Here is a 20,271-nt window from a genome sequence, read left to right as displayed (position 1 = left end):
GTCAAACCATCTTCTAGAATGCTCTAGAATTGACCACAAGTAACTTTTTTGAAGTAAAACTTGTGCCTTTTGACCTTTACAGGAGTACGCACCCACCCCTTTACAGACAGAGCGTACAAGTACGCAGGTGTTATGAACTTGGGGTGCGTACATGCAGGTAAGGATAAGAGAAACTTCGTAACCAGAATTATATAGATTTTTAAGGACTTTCTCTCTTTCTTGGAGTTTGACATGAGGAGCAGAGGTATAAGACTTGCCAAGGAGGAAAGTATGACTATTGATGGAGCCATACTGAATGCAAATAGTCATGGTGACAAATTTTAGTGTAACAGATTGCCCCCTAAAGTGTGAAGCTTGTAGTAGATTAGGGTTTCATATCATCTAGGAAGGGTGAAGTACTTTATTATTTCAAGGATTATCTTGTGGAGAGTCCAGTCGGAACCTGCAAATATTCAACACAAAATACATGTATGAGAACATATCACCACTGAGGTAGGCATTCCCATACTCAGATCAAAAACTTTAACTAACAAACTAACTACTGCTCAGATATAGGAATGATTTCGCAGTACATCATAATCATAGACTCATGTAGACACAGTATGGACGCAGCCATCTGTTTATAATTAGTCTACTATATAATGAATACAAAACTCCTCACAGCCTGGATGGCGGAAACTAGATCCAGGGTCTTCATTTCTACTTCCCGAAATAGTACGATTCTATCCATGCGAATAAATGAGTTGATGTCGAAAATGGTAGAAACCACTTGATTACCAGTCAATGATGTAAACTGTTAACAAGTGTGAGAGAGACCACCAGTGATGTCAATGGTTCTCAAAGTACCCAGTACAATCCATGAGATGTGAATGAATGTGTTGATGTCGAACATGTCACGGAATCCTTCGTTCGAAAGTCAATGATGTAAACTATCGTCAAAGGCGAGAAATCTGCCATTGATGCATGCGGATTTCAAGGTACTGACGATTTCTAGATCATCTTTCTAGATAATGTGCTGATGTCGATAGAAAGTGATCCGTCGTAGGTAAGCCCACAACACGAAATCATAAATCAAGTTGAAGAAATGTAGCTGTAAGGACTGACTCAGGGATGGTCAAGATGGATGACAGGTATTTTGCAGATGAATGTTTATTTGCAGTGACCTCTTGAACACATAACGACACAACAGATGGCTTGGTGACAATTGACCCAAAGTTAATACCCGGCTGAAGACTTTCAATGTGGTTTGATCAACTGTGAGGCAAAGGATTTCCCAACCCAGGTGAATGAAAATTGTCGTGTTCAAGAGCGGTGATAAAGTTTCTCTGAGACAAAGGATAACAAATAAGCTCATTTTTCTCTCTTTTCCCCCACCATTTCTGGCAAGTACCTCTTTATTTTTTACAAGCTTGAGGAGGATAACATTTGCTTGAATATAAGCTCATCCTTCAGATGAGTCCAACTTAGTTTAGATTCGAACCCTAAGAAGGAGTGGTCCGTTCCTGTTTGTAATCGAACAGGTCCTTTACTGTGAAATTTTAACGAGTCCAGTATAGGAGAAACTCGGCGTTTTTCAATTTTAGAGAGTCCGAAAAACTTAAGACTCCAGGGTTGACCTTTTTCATAAGTTTGTGTCTCCCAAGCCTGAAAAAGTATAAAATAATACTTGAGAGAACCGCTTGATCTTTACGACCAAGGAGTACTTTCATGATTAGTGTCTCTAACCTGAAAAGTAAAAAGTGATCAAAGACACGTCGTTTTATTTCCAATATCGAATTTGAAACGACAAAAATCTGGCAATCTTTTCATGTTTTTACGGTCAGAAAAGGGCTATAAGAGGACCGTCTTTTAATTCCGTTTTAACGAGTGTAAAAGAAACGCTCGGCAATCTTTTCATGTTTTAGGAGTCAGAAAAGGGCTTAAAGATGACTATGATGTTTTTGTTTGTAAAAAATGACAATTTTCCCTGAAAATCCTTTATCCTGCACAAAAACCAACACATTACTCATACCTATTGACGATAGATAAAAATACTTTGAAAAATACCTTTTCATGGTGAAAAATAAACAAATTTACCATTTATTTACCCAAAAAACCTATAAAAAGGGCTTTTACCAATTCATTTTTACCATTTTACTGTTGAGGAGAGAAAAAGGGCTTTTGGCAAGAAACTTCTCGTGGACATTGCGGAGAATCCGACCGTCGAAACCAAACGCCGTCTCTTTCAGGTATTCTACAACATCCTCCTCTTCATTTTCATCTGTTTGGAATTCGTTTTTAAGCCCTAGTTTCATTTTTTGGAGGCTTTGGGGTTTCAAGATCCGCCTTTCGGGGTACGCAGGTGCTCCACTGGTGACCCGCGTACCCTGACATTTTCTCAGTTGGGAAAATGCCGGGTGTATGCACCTTTCCTTGAGGGAACCTGCGTACCCACGCTCTGTTCCTAAAGGCGGGGTGCGTACCCCGCAAAACGAGTTTTCAAACCCCAATTTCTCCAAAATGGACCAAAAACTTTTGATTTTATGGAATCTAACAGATGTTTTTTGGGTGTATATTGCCCACCATGCTTGATTGGCATGAGAGGGAGCACGAAGATGTTGATTTGGCCGCCATTAATCATCAACCGTCAATTGATGCTTTGAAGGCATGCGACCTTTATAAATACTGGGCCATACCTGGCATGAGGGCCCAAGTGAGATTTCTAGAGTGGCTGGTAGAAAGGTGGAATGTTCAGGACCAATGTTTTTATATCGGAGGACACCAGCTCGAGATAGAGCCCTCAGATATTTACTTTCTCACTGGTTTGCCTAAGAGAGGCGAACGCTTGACTCTGTTCGGGACTAGGCCGGGTGGCCAGTCCATCGCTAGTCTCCGACTAGAGTGGTGTAACACTCAGAACCAGGAGAAGGGGATAGAGATCAAAACTATATCCCGACCTGAACTTATGGTGATTGCCTTTACAGTTACCACACTTTGCGAGGCTGCCGCTTTGCACATTACCACTGGTCCCAGATGCGGATGGCGATTGATTGCTATCGAGGAACCATTTTTAACTGGTGTGATGCTGTGTTGGCCAATGTAAAAGGCCAACTAACTCGAGCCAAAAACGGACAGCTGAATACTTTTGGTTATGGGCCTTTAGTTGTGATTTTCGGCTTAGAGAGGGTTCCAATGCTGATCCCACAGCAGCTCACTGTTGGTGTTGGGCTTCCTCGAGAGCCCAAATTGATGCGATGGGTTGCGGTTATGGCCCATCATCCTGATGAGGGAACGAAGGTTGTTCGATTTACTCCGGAGTACTTTCACTGGTTAGAGGACCAGGTCTTTTCGATACAGGATTTTCCTTATGCCGGAGTTGATTTTCGTGGAGATCCGGACATGATTCTTCCACCGGGAGAACAATGGGATGATACAGGTAACTTAATTTTCTACAAGTTTTAAACTATGTATTTTTTTGTTTTTATATCGTCTCAAAACTGATAGTAATAATTTTCAAAATGCAAATGTAGGCCCACGTCGTCCAGCCAATCTCCGGCCTTTCGAGAGGAGACTACCAGTTGCAGCGGCACCGGCCCCACAGGACGAGGCCACAGAGACTTTAGCTGAGTTGGAACATGACCTAGAGCGTCTTACAGCAGACATTCCAGAGACTACCATAGATGATATTCCTATCAGGCTTCAGCGCTTTGTAGTCGGGGTCCCAGGACCTTTTAGGAGGTTCTTGTGTAGGGTGGCTCGTGCAGTGGTGTCATATAGAGATCATCACCAGTGATTGGATGGTCATTTTTGTAGACACATGTGACATTTTGGTTTTTTGTACTTATCATTTTTGCCGATCATAAGGTGTTTTTCAACCTATGATCGAAGACGATGAATTTTTTGACACACTCCTATCTATATATATCATTATTACCGGATTATTTTGTAAATCATGTCATGGAATGTTTTTAAATTTACATGATGATTATTGCAAATGTCTATTTAACATTCGAGAAGCAATTGCATCTACTAATGTATTTAAAGACCTTGGAATATGTTGATATTCAATGTAGTCAAACTCACGTTCCAAGAGACGCACTCTCAAAAACAACCTTAATAACACTGGATTTCTAATGGCATATACTCTATTAAGTTGTAATACAATGAGTTCAGAATCTAACCTCACTATCAAACTCCGAATCCCAAATGAAATAGATTCAGACAATAACTCAATCACTGCACTGTATTCTGCAATGTTGTTTGTTGTTTGACCGAGGCTCGCCCCATGCATAGAAACTAACTCATCAGAGGGCGAATAGATAACCCAAGCTGCGGAAGAGATATTCCGTGTACTACGACAAGCACCATCAGCAAAACCAATGTATGTTTGGAGAGGCATCGACATCTGCATCATCAAGAGTAAAACCAAGATATGCCAGAATAACGACCAAAACACACTTTCTAAGCTAAGCACACTGTCTAAACTAACAAACACACCAGCTAGAAAGAAAAACCTAACCTAACTAAAATCTCCATACCCATCTTTTAAGCATAATACCTCTTTAGGTAAAGTCCATTTCTAGGTTTACCCAAAGAGTCCCCATCAAAGTCTACCAGCTCATAGGCCCCTTTTGCTAGCTTTCGCTTGACAATATAGGGCCCATGCCACATAGGAACGAATTTTCAGCACCTAATTTATCATTAGCTTGATCATATAACAACACTAGGTCTCCTTCTGAAAAATTTCGAGGGGTCACATTTCGATCATACTGAGCTTTCATCCGTTTTGTGTGAGTCTCGATTGCCAATGCAGCATCGCGTCGATTCTCATCTAATTGAGCTAAGTATAATAAACGCTTCTCCTCTTCAGAAGTAGCTGGAAGTAACTCGATAGCCATTTGCAGTGACGGGATTTTGCATTCAATGGGTAGCACAGCTTCCAAACCATAAACTAGTTGGAAAGGAGTGAACCCTGTTGATGTTTTCACTGAGGTTCGGTACGCCCAAAGCGCTGAAAATAACATGTTGTGCCAATTCGACCGATGAATACCAATGATTCGTCGGATCATGATAACTAAAACTTTGTTGATGGACTCAACCAGACCATTTGCTTGTGGATAATAAGGAGTTGAACTATCGTGACGCAAACCAAGCTGGCCTGTAAGTTCTGTCATCATAACGTTTCGAAAATGGCGCCCATGGTCAGTGATTATCGCTTGTGGGACACCAAACCTAGCAATTATGTGATTGAATACGAAAATTACAGCTGTCTTGCCGTCTGCCTCGAATGTAGGCATCGCCTCGACCCACAAGTAAAATAATCAACTGCAAGGATGATATACGCATGCCCCCCGGCCAAGTGAGGGTTACATGTAATAAAATCGATACCCCATTTGGCAAAAGGACCAACGGAAATTATAGGGTGGAGAGGAGTAGGTGGAGCGCGCATCTTTCGATCAAACACTTGACAGTTGTGGCATTTTCGGACCGCAGTAATACAATCTTTAAACAAGGACGGCCAGAAATAGCCAGCGCGCAACACCTTTTGGGCTGTGGCATACCCAGACATATGACCGCCACACGCTCCAGAGTGACAGTCATTTAGAACCTTTTCTCCCTCTTCGTGAGTTAAGCAACGTCGAAAAATAGAGTCTGCCCCACGGCAATAAAGAGTATCTCCAATAATTTTGTATTGTTGGGACTGGAATCGAATTTTTCGACGTTCCGACTTTGAAGCTTCGGGCCGAAAGGATTGAGTCTGGAGATAGATGATGATATCCCCATACCACGGATCTAAAGTGCTGATTAGAAACAAATATTCGTCTGCAATGGTCTCCTCTGCCACAGTTTCCGTGTCAGCATGCGGGAAGTCACACATTAACTCTCCAAAAACTAAAGATTTCTTAGACTTAGATTTCTCAAACTCCAAGTCGAACTCCTACAAGATAACAATCCATTTGGAGTACTTTCCCCCTAGCAATTGTTTAGTCAAAATGTAAATCATAGGGTTGCAATCCGAAATGACTGTAGTTTTACGGAGTAAAATGTAGTGACGAAAACGTTGGACAGCTTGAACGGCTGCCAATGCCAATTTCTCCACATGTGAGTATTTTAGCTCAGTGGGATTTAACGTCCTACTAAGATAATATATCACATGTTCCATTCCGAACTCATCTTCCTGAACTAAGACCATTCCAATGGTGGAATGGGAGGCGAAGACTCGAAGGAGGAGGCAATTTGATGATAGCTTCTACCTTCGAGGGATCGACGCGAATGCCGGCTTTCGAAACTACAAATCCTAGCAACCGTCCCACTTCTATACAGAAGACACATTTGTGTGGGTTCAACCGAATACGATAATGCCTACACCTCATGAAGATTTCTCATAAATGGACAAGGTGATCAGCTCGATGTAATGAATGAGCGGGAAAATCATTGAGATACGGTTGCACAATGTGTTTGATGTCATGAAACGCATAAGACATCGCCCTTTGAAAAGTTGCTCCGACGTTCTTAAGCCCAAAAGGTAATTTGCAATAAGAAAATGTCCCCCATGGACAAATGAAAGCCGTTTTCGGTTGATCGGCAGGTAGAATATTGATTTGATTGTAACTGGAAAAACCGTCCATAAAGGAAAATATTTCACTGTCGGCACAATCATCAATGATTTGATCGATATAGGGAGTTGGGTAGTTGTCCTTTGGACAAGCTCGATTAATGTCCCTATAATCGATGCATATTCTTATTGTTACCTGTTTTTGTTAACCGGAACAATATTCGATACCCAATCCATTAACGGGATTGGATAAATGAAACCTGCTTTCAACAGCTTTTCAACTTCTGCTTTAATTACAGCAGCTTTTCGTGGGTGAATCTGACACAAACGTTGCCGGACGGGTTTAGCATCCGAGTAAGTCTTGATCTCATGAACAACAATTGCGGGATCAATTCCTGGCATTTCCTCGTAGGACCAGGCAAACACGTCGCGGAATTCTTGAAATAGGGCCTTGTATGTCTGAAGTTCGTCATCTGTACACAAGGCACCTATATGAATGTTCTCAACAATTTCGGGCTTGACTGAAATGTCAATGGGAATAGTACGAGAGATATTTCCCAAATTCAGCTCTGAATCAGGATGTTTCATGGGATTTTGAGCTTCTTTGACATATTGAGTTGTAAAAACTGATGAGAAATCATTTTCAAAACGATCATCCTCAGGTAAAAACGAAGATCTATGACGGAGATCCTCCCATGGTAAATCATCTATACACAGGATTTCACGAAGTTGTTCGTCAGATGACACAACTTCAGGAAACGCTATTAACTCCGAGGTTGATGTGAAACGTGATTCCTCACGGACCACATTCATTTGGTCGACTTTGGTTGAACACGGGTTGGTAAAAGACTACACGGCTTCATAGGCCATTTCATATGGACTCAACGGCATAGAATTGTAGGAATTTATAGGGTAAGTTCCTCAGAAAGAACACCAAAAGGACACCGCTCACAACCAGATCTCAAATCAATACACCAGTATTTTTGACGTGGTTAAAACCCTCAAAGTGCAAGGAGGGAAACAGTCCACGGCCTGTCCCAACGTGGGTACTACAAGCAATTTATTAATCAAAGAATGAAAATTTACATAAGCTTCTCTCATGCACGGATTACCTGAACAATGACCCTCCATGCGCTTTAAATAGAACTCATGGACCAATCGGGTGTCAAGCCACGGATCAAGTGTAAGTAATACCGAGGTGAGAGTGAACCGTCGGATCACTACATATCGTGACCGTCGGATTGTAAGTTACAAAATGTACAACGGTAAAGAAACACACTTTACCTAACTCTAACCTAACTCTATACTAGACCAAGTTGAACTTAACTATATCCTATGTGTCGGAATATCCTAACATCCCCCCTTAAGAACAACTTGGGATAGGATTGAAGGATTTACAAATATGACACAATAGGAGAAGGAAGGAGGCACTAGAGCCTATCCCCCCTTAGTGACAACTTCCTCACGGACCACATTCATTTTCAAAATGATCATTCTCAGGTAAAAACGAAGATCTATGATGGAGATCCTCCCATGGTAAATCATCTATACACAGGATTTCACGAAGTTGTTCGTCAGATGACACAACTTCGGGAAACGCTATTAACTCTGAGGTTGATGTGAAACGTGATTCCTCACGGACCACATTCATTTGGTCGACTCTGGTTGAACACGGGTTGGTAAAAGACTGCACGGCTTCATAGGCCATTTCATATGGACTCAACGGCATAGAATTGTAGGAATTTACAGGGTAAGTTCCTCAGAAAGAACACCAAAAGGACACCGCTCACAACCAGATCTCAAATCAATACACCAGTATTTTTGACGTGGTTAAAACCCTCAAAGTGCAAGGAGGGAAACAGTCCACGGCCTGTCCCAACGTGGGTACTACAGGCAATTTATTAATCAAAGAATGAAAATTTACATAAGCTTCTCTCATGCACGGATTACCCGAACAATGACCCTCCATGCGCTTTAAATAGAACTCATGGACCAATCGGGTGTCAAGCCACGGATCAAGTGTCAGTAATACCGAGGTGAGAGTGAACCGTCGGATCACTACATATCGTGACCGTCAGATTGTAAGTTACAAAATGTACAACGGTAAAGAAACACACTTTACCTAACTCTATACTAGACCAAGTTGAACTTAACTATATCCTATGTGTCGGAATATCCTAACATCCCCCCTTAAGAACAACTTGGGATAGGATTGAAGGATTTACAAATATGACACAATAGGAGAAGGAAGGAGGCACTAGAGCCTATCCCCCCTTAGTGACAACTTCCTCACAGACCACATTCATTTTCAAAACGATCATCCTCAGGTAAAAACGAAGATCTATGATGGAGATCCTCCCATGGTAAATCATCTATACACAGGATTTCACGAAGTTGTTCGTCAGATGACACAACTTCGGGAAACGCTATTAACTCCGAGGTTGATGTGAAACGTGATTCCTCACGGACCACATTCATTTGGTCGACTTTGGTTGAACACGGGTCGGTAAAAGACTGCACGGCTTCATAGGCCATTTCATATGGACTCAATGGCATAGAATTACCAAATGAGTCTATTTCATATTCAGAAGGAACGATCCAAGGATCATCGTAATAAATAGTGTCTGATGTAATCATATGAATGGTTGCAAATGAAGATGATGCGTTGAGTGGAGGAAAAGGAAAAGTTCCAAGTAAACCGGCATCTTTAACTAATCCTACACTAACATCCTTATATGTGATAGTTGTTTTACTGACATGTTGGATACTCTCCGAAGAGGTTGGGTCGGATGAAAAGTAAGCCAGCTGGTCTATTGTTATGATCTTGCCATTATGTGGAAACTTTATTACTCGGAAGACCGATGAAACGAACGCTGTCATAGCGTAAGTCCAACTTCGACCCAAGAGAAGGTTGTAGTCTAGAGGGGCATCAACCACCTCCACATCTAAACTAACGGTTTTTCCTTCAACCCCTATAGGCAAATCCTGTAGAATGCCAAAAGGATGGAACCCATGGCCATCAAAGGCCTTAAGAATTGTCAGGGATTGATTTAGTGAAGGAGAACCAAGCGATCTCCAACACTGCATCGACATAATACACGTGGAAGCTCCCTCATCAATTACAGTCCAATGAATAGGCTTGTTTTTTACTATCACTGGGATTGATGAGGCAAGCGCGGTGTACTATTTTCTAGATCAAATATTATTAGGTTCGGGTCCTGAACATCAACAGCTCCTATAGCCGACAAAAGTAATTTGCGTTGTGCTGGGCATGATTGCAGCACTTCCAAAGCTGACATTGCTGAGGGTGAAACAGCTAAGTCCTCAACAATGTTGTAATTCTGGGCCGCTCTCGCATGTGGATTGAAAGCAGACCTTCGAAGTACACCCTTGGCGGGCGGCTTGATTACTAAGTCTGGGTTAGGTTTCTCGATCTGTAGTGGATCGGAACCGGGAGCTGAGGTTGATGGATTAGAATGAGAAGATTCTGCTTCTTTGCCATCAACAGGACTTTTACTACCATAATCTTGCGATCGAGTCGCAATCCTTACATGAGACATCATCAATATGGGTTCTTCAGTGGCACTCGAGGAAGAACCTATCATTTTGCTATCTTTCGGAAATGGATCCTTCAAGACAACAGGAATTTGGGAACCCTTGACGATCTTCGCAACTTTTGCTCGATGAGGGCAGTCTCTTGTAAAGTGTTCTTCTTCACAAATAAGACATGGATAACGAGGCTTGCGCTTTTCATCATTGGATTCCGCCTTTTCAGTTTTCTCCTTTGGAGTTTTGTCTGCTTTATTCTTCTTCTTGCCTTTCTTCTTCCCACCGGATTTTGATTTAGCTGTAGATGACTCTACAGCGTGAATGTTGGCGAAGAGTTCAGCAGAAGAATCTCCCGTCGGGGAGTCTGGTAAGGTTATAATAGGAGAAGAATTCTTTGAGGATTTCTTCTTGCTTTTAGTGTTCACCGTACCAATCATGTCATCAGCAGCATGAGATCCCGAAGGAGCAGCAACGATTTGATTTGACTTTGGAAGATGTGGGATCTTTTCGTGTAACGTACCTGACTGAGTGTAAACTAAGTCAAGGTACTATGCTTGAGCAATCACTTGCTCCTCAGTAACTACTCCAGCCTTAGCTACGTCTTCAGTAATCTTCGGTAACAATGATTTAACAAACCATTCAGCTAAGATTTGGTCCGGGATAAAAACTTTCACTAACCGCCTTCGACGTCTCCATTCATGAATATGATCAGAAATATAAGTGGACGTCGATTATTTTAATGAATTTAGTAACTCCGTTCGATTATCATGTCTGACCGACAACTGAAAATGAGTTAGGAACGAGGTAGCTAATTGGCTAAAATTATAAAAAGAGGCCCGTGGTAACTCAATGTACCACTTGGCCGCGAGACCAATGAGAGTGCGCTGGAAAAGATGTAAGCAAATCGAATCATCCGAGATGGAATTAGAGGCACACCAGAGGTGGTAAGTCATCACATGATTCGACGGGTCCTCTCCAGACTTACCCTCGAACTTGGGAATGTCACTGGGCAACTTATTCGGCATTGGCGGCCAAAACGGAAGATAATTAATTGGATCGTTCATTAGGCGCGACAAGTCTGGTAAATCCAAAGTTGCGATAAACGGTAGCTGCCGATTAGGATCCCTAAAACTCTGGGTCACTATACCAGCCCCAGGAGGAGGATATCTAGGATAACTAAGAATAGGAATCGCATTCGGGATATTGTATCCTCCTGGAAAACCAGGATTAACCGGACCATACTGGGGTTGCTGTGGTTGTTGATAAGTGTACCCAGGATACGGTTGATACTGGTAAACTGGCTGCTGGACAGCAGGACCGAGTTGGTACTGTCCCTGGTACGGTTGATAAATGAATTGTGGTTGACTTGTGACAACCGTACTTAAACCAGGTTGTCCTACAGGCATCTGAACCGTAGTTTGAATCGTGGATCCAGACGATGGTAAAGATGTCTGAGGAGTAGTTACAGGGACAGTAGAAACCGGAGCTGTCAATACTCCAGAAGTAAGTGTGGTAGATGGAACAGATGTTGCGATAGTTGCAGCAGTCGTTTGAGATGGAGTACGAGGCGAAATAGGCCCAGACTGAGAAACTACCGAAGGTACAGAAGTTTGAATATTAGACTGGACTGGTTGCTGGGGTGAACCAGAAACTAAAGGTTGTCCAGTTTGAGATGATAACTCTACACTTGGCTGCAACACCTGTTGAACTTGCGATGGATCCCACACTATGTTTATTCCGGGGTATTGACCCATAACAGGTTGAGGATATTGAGATCCATAACCGGGTTGAGGGTAGGATTAATAATTGAAAGGCACATTTCCCGTACCTTGAACATAAGATTGACCTTGGGGTGGTTGGAAACCTTGACTCGAGTACTGACCTTGGGGTAGATACCCTTGAGGCATGTACTGATACTGGGGTTGACCTTGAACTATAAATTGATACTGGGGTTGACCTTGGGGTACATATTGAGTCTGGGGTTGACCTTGAGGAATGTAATGTACCGTAGGCACGTACTGTCCTTGAGGTTGCCCCCCAGATGCAAATTGTGTACCTTGAGGTTGCCCCCCAAGCATTAATTGAGGCTGCCCCCCAGGTGGTAACTGGCCACCTTGAGGTTGAGAAGCGGGAATAGAACCTGACATCATAAGAATGTCTTCTACACTCAACGGCTTTGCACCATTGCTTCCAGTGAACATCCTTTGTTCAATGGGTTGAGGAGATGCTCTCGAAAAAGTACTGGACAAAGACTGATACCTAGCAGGAACAGAAGGATCGCCGTACAAAAACGATTCAGGCGATTGAGTAAACATGGATGACTGACCTGACATATTTACGGGAGTATAAATACCCCTAGGTGGATAAGAAACACGAGGTGGTGAAAAACTTGACACTAAGTTGTCCAAATAATTAGTTAAAGAAAGATACCAAGTAGTACTTCTAGATGGACTGTAAAAAATGGATTCACGCTCCCTTAGAACAATAGTAGGTTGATTTTCAGGGATAGGGACGCCTATTTCTTCTTCCGGAGCAAGTTCTTCAATAGCTATCAAACCAGAAGGAAGATTTTCGGTGATGACTCTTTCTACCCTAGGTGAATTAGGAGCACTAGAAGCTGGAGAGACTAACCACGATGTTGGAGTAACAGGTTCAGATATCTCAGGTTCTTCGCCTATATCACTAGTAGATGAAAAACTACCAGCAAGCTCGGAAACCGAAATAGCTTCAGGATTATAACCTGTTTCTAGACTTTGGTAATCAGGATGAACAACCAATGAATACTCTCCTTCTTTAGGTGACCCTACTTTACTGCCACTAGGAGTTACAAGGACTTTCAAACCTTCGTAATGGCCCGGGACGTCTTCAGGAGGTTGGCCCCGAAGTCTACGGGACTTCCTCAACAAATCAGCCACGGTTACAACCTCAGGAGACTGGCCCCGAAGTCTACAGGACTGTCTTGGTAATTCAGCCACAGCTAAAAACTTTTAACTACTGCACACACAAACAAAGTAAAATCTCAAAGCAAACCTCCTAAAGTCTCTAAAGAACCAAACAAATTCGAATCACACGCCTAAAGAATCTAGGGCGTCAAACCAAACACAAACAGTAACCTTCCGGACCGAAAACACTAGTTGGCGATGAAATCCAACATCGCCGAATTCAGTATAGAAGTGGCGGGTGGAACAGTTACCCTGGAAACCTGCTTAATGAATAGACTGGACCAAGTTCCTCCACTTAAACTGTCTCGAGTGAAGTGAACCCCCCAGAAAATCCAAGTGAGTCTAGCCGACGTCTGCTCCAGGTACAGTGGGATCTTCCCTCCACCGTCACCTTGGGTAGAATCCTAAAGATAATAGTCACTAAGGTTACCAACAGCAACAAATATACCTGGGGGAACAGTCTATGACCCGATAGCACGCAAGGGCAGAGTAACAAGCTCAATCCCCTTGCCGGCTCCTTGACAATAATCCAAGGTTTACCGACAAGTGACCCCAGGCTCCTCGACAATGGTTAATCCGAGGTTTACCGTTTGTAGTACGTGCATATCTGGCGTCGTTCCCAATGAAGGAGGATTGATTCCCTCACTGGTTCGGACATGGTCTCGTGCTTCTCCTTTAAGAGGAGCTTTCCCAGAGTACAAATGAAACAGTTGGATTTATCCTACCACAAGATAAGCTACTTGTTTGGTTTTATTGTCTTGGAGAGTTAATTACTCTCCTACTCCAAGACACTAGCTTGATCTATATTGGTGTTTCGTAGCCCTAGTAAATAAAAAGTTACTAAGTTGATTTTACTTTAAGCGTTAATTTTTATGGCTTTTCTTTAGGACAAAAGGTAGCGGAGATGAAACTGATGGTGTGTAGACTCGACTCAAATCCACTAAAAAGATGCACCTAGGATGAAGCAAAACAATCTTTCCTTTTTCAATGAATTCCCTAGCTAAGAGAGTTGGAGAATGCAAAATTTATAAAGACAACTTTCTTGGCAATGAAAATCAAAGAAACAATCTCTTTATCTTTTCCAAAGCACACAACACATGACCACTAATTATTCATGAAAACTTCCTTTCTCTTTTCAAAGACTTCAAACGCTACTAAAACAAACTTTCCTCAAAAGAGATTTTGTATTTTTCCTATTTAACAAAGCATGTAAAACTACTTAAAAAATCAATTTTAAGATCTATTCCAATCAAATCAATCTAAGATCTATGAAAACGAAAACCAATTTTAAGATCTATGCAAATCTAAGAGAAATTCACCTAAAAGCAACTCTAATGAGGTAAAAGCCTACAAAATATAATTCCTGGATGTTTTACTCAGTTACAATCCAACCAAGGACTAATTCATGCAGAATCATAAACTAGTCAAAAACAAAATAAAACGTTTTTGTTCTTTTTCTTAAGAATGAAATTCACAGCTTAACCAACAAGCCTTCTCGAAATTCCGCAAAGAGACAACACAAAGGTAGGTTTCTCACAAAGGTCGATTTTACGAAAGGTCCGACTCCTAAGAAGACTGAAAAGACCAGGGAGATCCAAGGTTTTTACAACTTCTAAAGCCAAAGTCACTACAAGACCAATGCAAAAATCAACCCTAGGGCTAGAACTTCTATGAACTTCACTAAAACCCTTGACGCTAACAAAACAAGCTTAGGTGAAAACTTTTGACAGGTAAACAGTGGATCTGGGCAGCAAAAACAAGCTATAAACAAAATCTAAAAGATAAAAAGGAAAAAATTGAAATTTTCTAGGCTTTTGACAGGGTACGCAGGCAGCCTGTTTGCACAGGTGCGGCCACGCTCTGTGTACAAAGCAGCAGTGCATACAGGTACGCACTGTGCTTAACGCAGAGGGTGCGTACTGCTCTCAAAATCAAGAAACATAAAAACTAACTTAACCCTAAGCTATTCCACCCAAATTCACAGTCAATCAGTCAAAAACTAGAAAGAAATCAAAGTTTCTCAAATCAAAGTATCAATTAAAAGAGAAATCAATCAAATCCATGGATTCCCCAGTGGAGTCGCCATTTTGTCATGCGGAAAGAGTCAATTTTGCGGACAAAACCGACCTCCCTAGAAGCTAAGGCTTTCTAGTGACAAACAAAACAATCAAGCACTATCTTTCCCTAAATATGCATTTAAAATAAAAGCAACCAGGTGTTTAAGGCTTACCTTTAGTCCAACGCTTGTTTGTTGTAGTCCAGCCTCTCTGATCCAGATGAGTTCCTTCTCCTTGAAGCCTGCATTCACTAACAAGAAAACGATTACATAGCACCTGAATAACTCATATAATAAAACATATTCATCATAAAGACCAAGGAGTTTATGAAACAAATTATATATAACAACTTGTTGAGAAAAATGAACTTAATTGTATTAATTGGAAACAAAAGAAACCATTACAACCAGTGCCTTGGTGTTGTGCAGGTCCCTCCCAGGGTCCAACAAGAGTTCTCCTTTACTTTGATCAGCTCACCCACTTCCAAATGAAGCTAAGAAAGGATTGGAATCTCTCCTCTCAAGCTCTAAAAGGGAGTCCTAATTTCAGCAGCATCTACCCTTAGGAATGTTCAGCTTTCAACCTCCCCTCCCTCTGGCCCAATGCCTGTATTTATAGTGCTTTGGAGGAAGTTAATCAGGTCCACCATGAATGGGATAAGCCCCTCTTTTAATGGGATAGCTCCCCTCTTCATGGGATAAGTTCCTCTTTCATTGGGATGCATGAACCATCTGGAGGCGCTCAATCCACGTCAAACCATCTTCTAGAATGCTCTAGAATCGACCACAAGTAACTTTTTTGAAGTAAAACTTGCGCCTTTTGACCTTTATAGGAGTACGCACCCACCCCTTTACAGAAAGAGCGTACTAGTACACAGGTGTTATGAACTTGGGGTGCGTACACGCAGGTAAGGATAAGAGAAACTATGTAACCATAGTTATATAGATTTTTAAGGACTTTCTCTCTTTCTTGGAGTTTGACATGAGGAGCAGAGGTATAAGACTTGCCAAGGAGGACAGTATGACTGTTGATGGAGCCATACTGACTGCAAATAGTCATGGTGACAAATTTTAGTGTAACACATTCCATCACAGGAGAGAGACCAGAAGATAGAAGGTCGGAAGGGGAAAGGTAATAGTGCAACACAGCCAAACTAACAAATGATCATGGAGCATCGCTAGCACGAGCAAGCCACCTGCCAACGCAGTACATTTACCAGAATTTGGTTACTATGCTGTTAGAAAAATAAATCTCCGAGCTCATGCGTGTCTAGTCATGGCATCAAACAATTAAAAAGACAGAGGGGATAGATTAAGACCTCTTGAGCCTCAGAAGGCTCGAGAGCATTGTAAAAGGCCTATAAATATTTGAAAGTTAAGAGTAATAGGGGTTCAACTTTTGGAGACTATGGATACTCTACTCCTCTGGCTTCTCATCTTCATTCCAATAATATAAGCTTCTTTTTTTGTTACATGTTCAATTCCCATTTGCTATTTTATTCTAAGCTTGCACTTGAATGGGTTATTCATGTTTTCTTCTGTGTCTAATGCCAGATAACTGTTATCTTATCTCTGCATTGATAAATTAGATTTGCAAGCTTCATTTACTTCTTATAGCTAGCCATTCATATGTGTTTATGTATGCATCTACTGGTACAGTTAGTATTCTCCATCTATCCATTGAATCTATAAATTATTGAGCATTAGTGGTCTAAAGCCTTGTAAAGCTGAGGGTGTCCATGGATGTCTTGAGTGAAAACAAAGTTGAAACAATCATCTGACTTGATCCAAACCATCATCCATTCCAATAGTTCAGAAAATAATACTAAATATTTATATGTTACCAGGCATCTCCGAGTTACTTGACCTAGGAGAGCTTCCTAGAGTGATAACAGATACCATCAACGAACTCTTGCTTTGACAATGGTATTTTGTAAAACTTCAATCTGTGTCCATTAACAAGTAAAGGAATGGCCTCTGCATCTATGCTTTTGATCTGCGCTAAACCATTATCATGAAATATTTCTATAACATAAGGCCTTAGACATCTTTTCCTTAACTTGCCCTTAAAGTATTTATATCTAGAATCATATAACAAAGCCCAATCACCTTCTTGAAATTGCTTATCCTTGATGTTCTTATCATGCCAGATATTCCTCTGAAGTTGAGTTACCTCTGTGTGTAGGAGGGTCTGCATTCTGAACTCATCTAAACCATTCAACTAGAGCAATCTCTCTTTTTGTGCACTGCTGAGATCTAGATTGAGTTGGGCTTCCATCCTTAGTGTGTTATACTCAAACTCAATGGACATCAAGGCCTTTTTCCCATAGACCATCTCATAGGGTGTGAATCCAGTGGTGGTCTTCCAAGTGGTATTATAGGCCCAAGTGGCCTCAACTAGTCTATCTACCCAATCCTTCCTACTGCTCCTAACCACTTTGGTCAAGATGCCCTCTAGCGCTCTGTTGGTCACCTCCACTTTCCCATTAGCTTTTGGGTGATAGGGAGTGGAAGTTATATGCTTGATCTTGTGTTGGCTGAGCAAGTCTTCAATCATGTTGGAGGTAAATTGGCTGCCTTGATCGGTGACTATCTCTCTAGGGTACCCAAAATTGTAAAATGCATTCTCCCTTAAGAACTCAACTACCTTCTCCTTTGTTGCTACCTTAATTGCCTTGGTTCCATCCCACTTAGTTAGATAGTCATTGCACATAGTGATGCACTATTTTTTCTTGGAAGGAGGGTCAATAGGTCCAATGAAGTCCATGCCCCACTTATCAAATGGCTGGAAAGTCACTTGAGGTTGCGAAGGCATTTCATCCCTTAGAGTTGGCTTTCTAATCCTTTGGCACTAATCACACTGACTAGTATATCTTTTCACATCCAGATGAAGAATGCGCCAATAATAGCTCCTTGTAATGCTTTGAATTCTCTCCTCTTTGTTGTAAAGTGACCTCCACAAGACCCATCATGACAAGTTAGAAGGATGTCAAAGACTTCCTCCTCCTTGACACACCTTCTTAGGATTTGATCTTGGTCAAGTTTGAAGAGATTGTCCCCAATCCAAGTGAAGGGGGCACTCTTCCTTATAATCTTTCTTTTCTCTTTGGAGGACAAGTTCGGTGGGAACTATGCAGATACCAAATAGTTTTCTATGTTAGCAAACCATGGAGAGAGAAATGAAATGGAAAACAAGTGCTCATCCAGTAACTGGTCATCAACCATTCCCTCCTCACCTATAGGCAAAGTTAATCTGGAAAAAATGTCTACAACAACATTTTCCTTGCCAAGCTTATCAACAATAGTTGCATCAAACTACTGTAATAAAAGTAACCATCTTATAATACGAGAATTCATATCAGGTTTATTCATTAAATATTTGATTGTAGCATGGTCAGTATGGAAAAATATTTGATAGCCTGTAATATAATGCCTAAATTTGTTCAATGAATGCACAACAGCCAGGAGCTCCTTTTCGGTCACTGTGTAGTTCAGTTCAGCCTTTGACAGATTCTTACTAATAAAGTAAGTTTCATAAGGCAATTTTTCATCTATCTGACCTAGGGTTGCTCCTATGGCTTTGTGTGAGGCATTAGCATGAATATGAAAAGGAAGGGCCCAATTTGGGCCTCGAAGAATCGGTGCAGTGGTTAACTTGTTCTTCAGGATGTCCAAGGCCTCTTGACAGCTTTTTGACCATATAAACTTAGAATCTTTGGCCAACAACCCAAATAAAGGAGAGGCCAACTTGCCAAAGTCCTTTATGAACCTTCAGTAGTATCCAACTAGCCCTAGGAAACTTCTGACATCTCTGTGCTTTTGAGGAGTTTGGACCCTTTGGATGATAGCTATTTTATTTGGGTCCACCTACAGTCCTTGCTGAGATATTAAATGACCTAGCACAACCCCTGTAGTCATCAAGAATTCACATTTTTTGGGACTGAGAGACAAGTTCATTTCAATGCATTTGTGCAGTACTTTACTTAGGTTGGATAGAGCCTCCTGGAAATCACATCCATAAGGTGTAAAATCATCCATATAAATTTCTACCGCATCATGGAATGACTCAGAAAAGATACTCACGACTGCTCTCTAGAAAGTGGAAGGAGCATTGCATAGGCCAAAAGGAAGGACCCGACAAGAAAAAGTGCCCCAAGGACAAGTGCAGGTGGTTTCATCCTAGTATTTCGGGCTTATATGGATTGGATTGTATGTTGGAAATAATACTGAGAGGGGGGGTGAATTAGTATTATTAGGTTAATAATTTTATTTCCAAAACATATTTGTATACTCTACTTCAGCTAAGTGAACCAATGTGTACACACGACTATTCTTAAAGCAACCAACGCATATGCAGAGAACTTTTGATTTACCCAATTTATCATGCATTGAACTTTAACCAGTATATCAGAGATTTATTAGACAGTGTAGTAAAGGAAGAATAGATCATCACACATAAGCAACACACATGAACACCAAGATATAAGGTGGAAACCCAATGTGGGTAAAAACCACCTACTGCTATCGTCTCTGTCTTCTTTTAATAATAAGAAAATATGTTTACAATCTTGTACTGGTGCAAACTTATACCAGCATGCAGGCTTCTACCTGTAGAAGGTTACAACCTTCTCTCATTCTCCAGCTTTTACTGGAAAGGAGCTACAACCCCCTAACTCTTGTACTAGCTGATATGTTTACTAGTACATAGGTGGTGACCTACAAAATGCTACGACCTTCTTTCTTCCTTCAAGGACCACGTTTCATAACTTTTCAGACTGGATACATCAACAACATCATAATTCAATCATCAAATACATCTGCATCAACCAATCACTAAAACTCAACCACAACTTAATCAATCAATCATTTTGACAACCCATCATTAAATCACAATGTTTTTGGGAAAACTAGTATTCCTAAAGAATGCTAGCCCTCTAGGTTTGGCATCTACCCTAGAAACAACAGTTTAAAGTAATTCAACAATTTCTTTTATGTGTAACAGATAAGAGAAAGATAATGGAACCAACCTGGAACTTCCGCTTGATCTCTCTCCCCTTTGACAGAACCTGCAACTCCTCCCCGCACTTAACACGCTTAGAGAGTACATGCACAAGTACATCAACAAAGAACCGTCAAAGCATTGTGATCTATTACAACATAAACATTACAGAATCAGATATATATATAAT

Source organism: Pinus tabuliformis, chromosome 7, assembly GCF_031772625.1.
Source record: "Pinus tabuliformis cultivar Carrire ecotype Pingquan chromosome 7, CPIR1, whole genome shotgun sequence".
In the NCBI taxonomy this organism is placed as follows: domain Eukaryota; kingdom Viridiplantae; phylum Streptophyta; class Pinopsida; order Pinales; family Pinaceae; genus Pinus; species Pinus tabuliformis.
The sequence above is the reverse complement of the archived record's forward strand: the minus strand, read 5'-3'. Positions refer to the sequence as shown.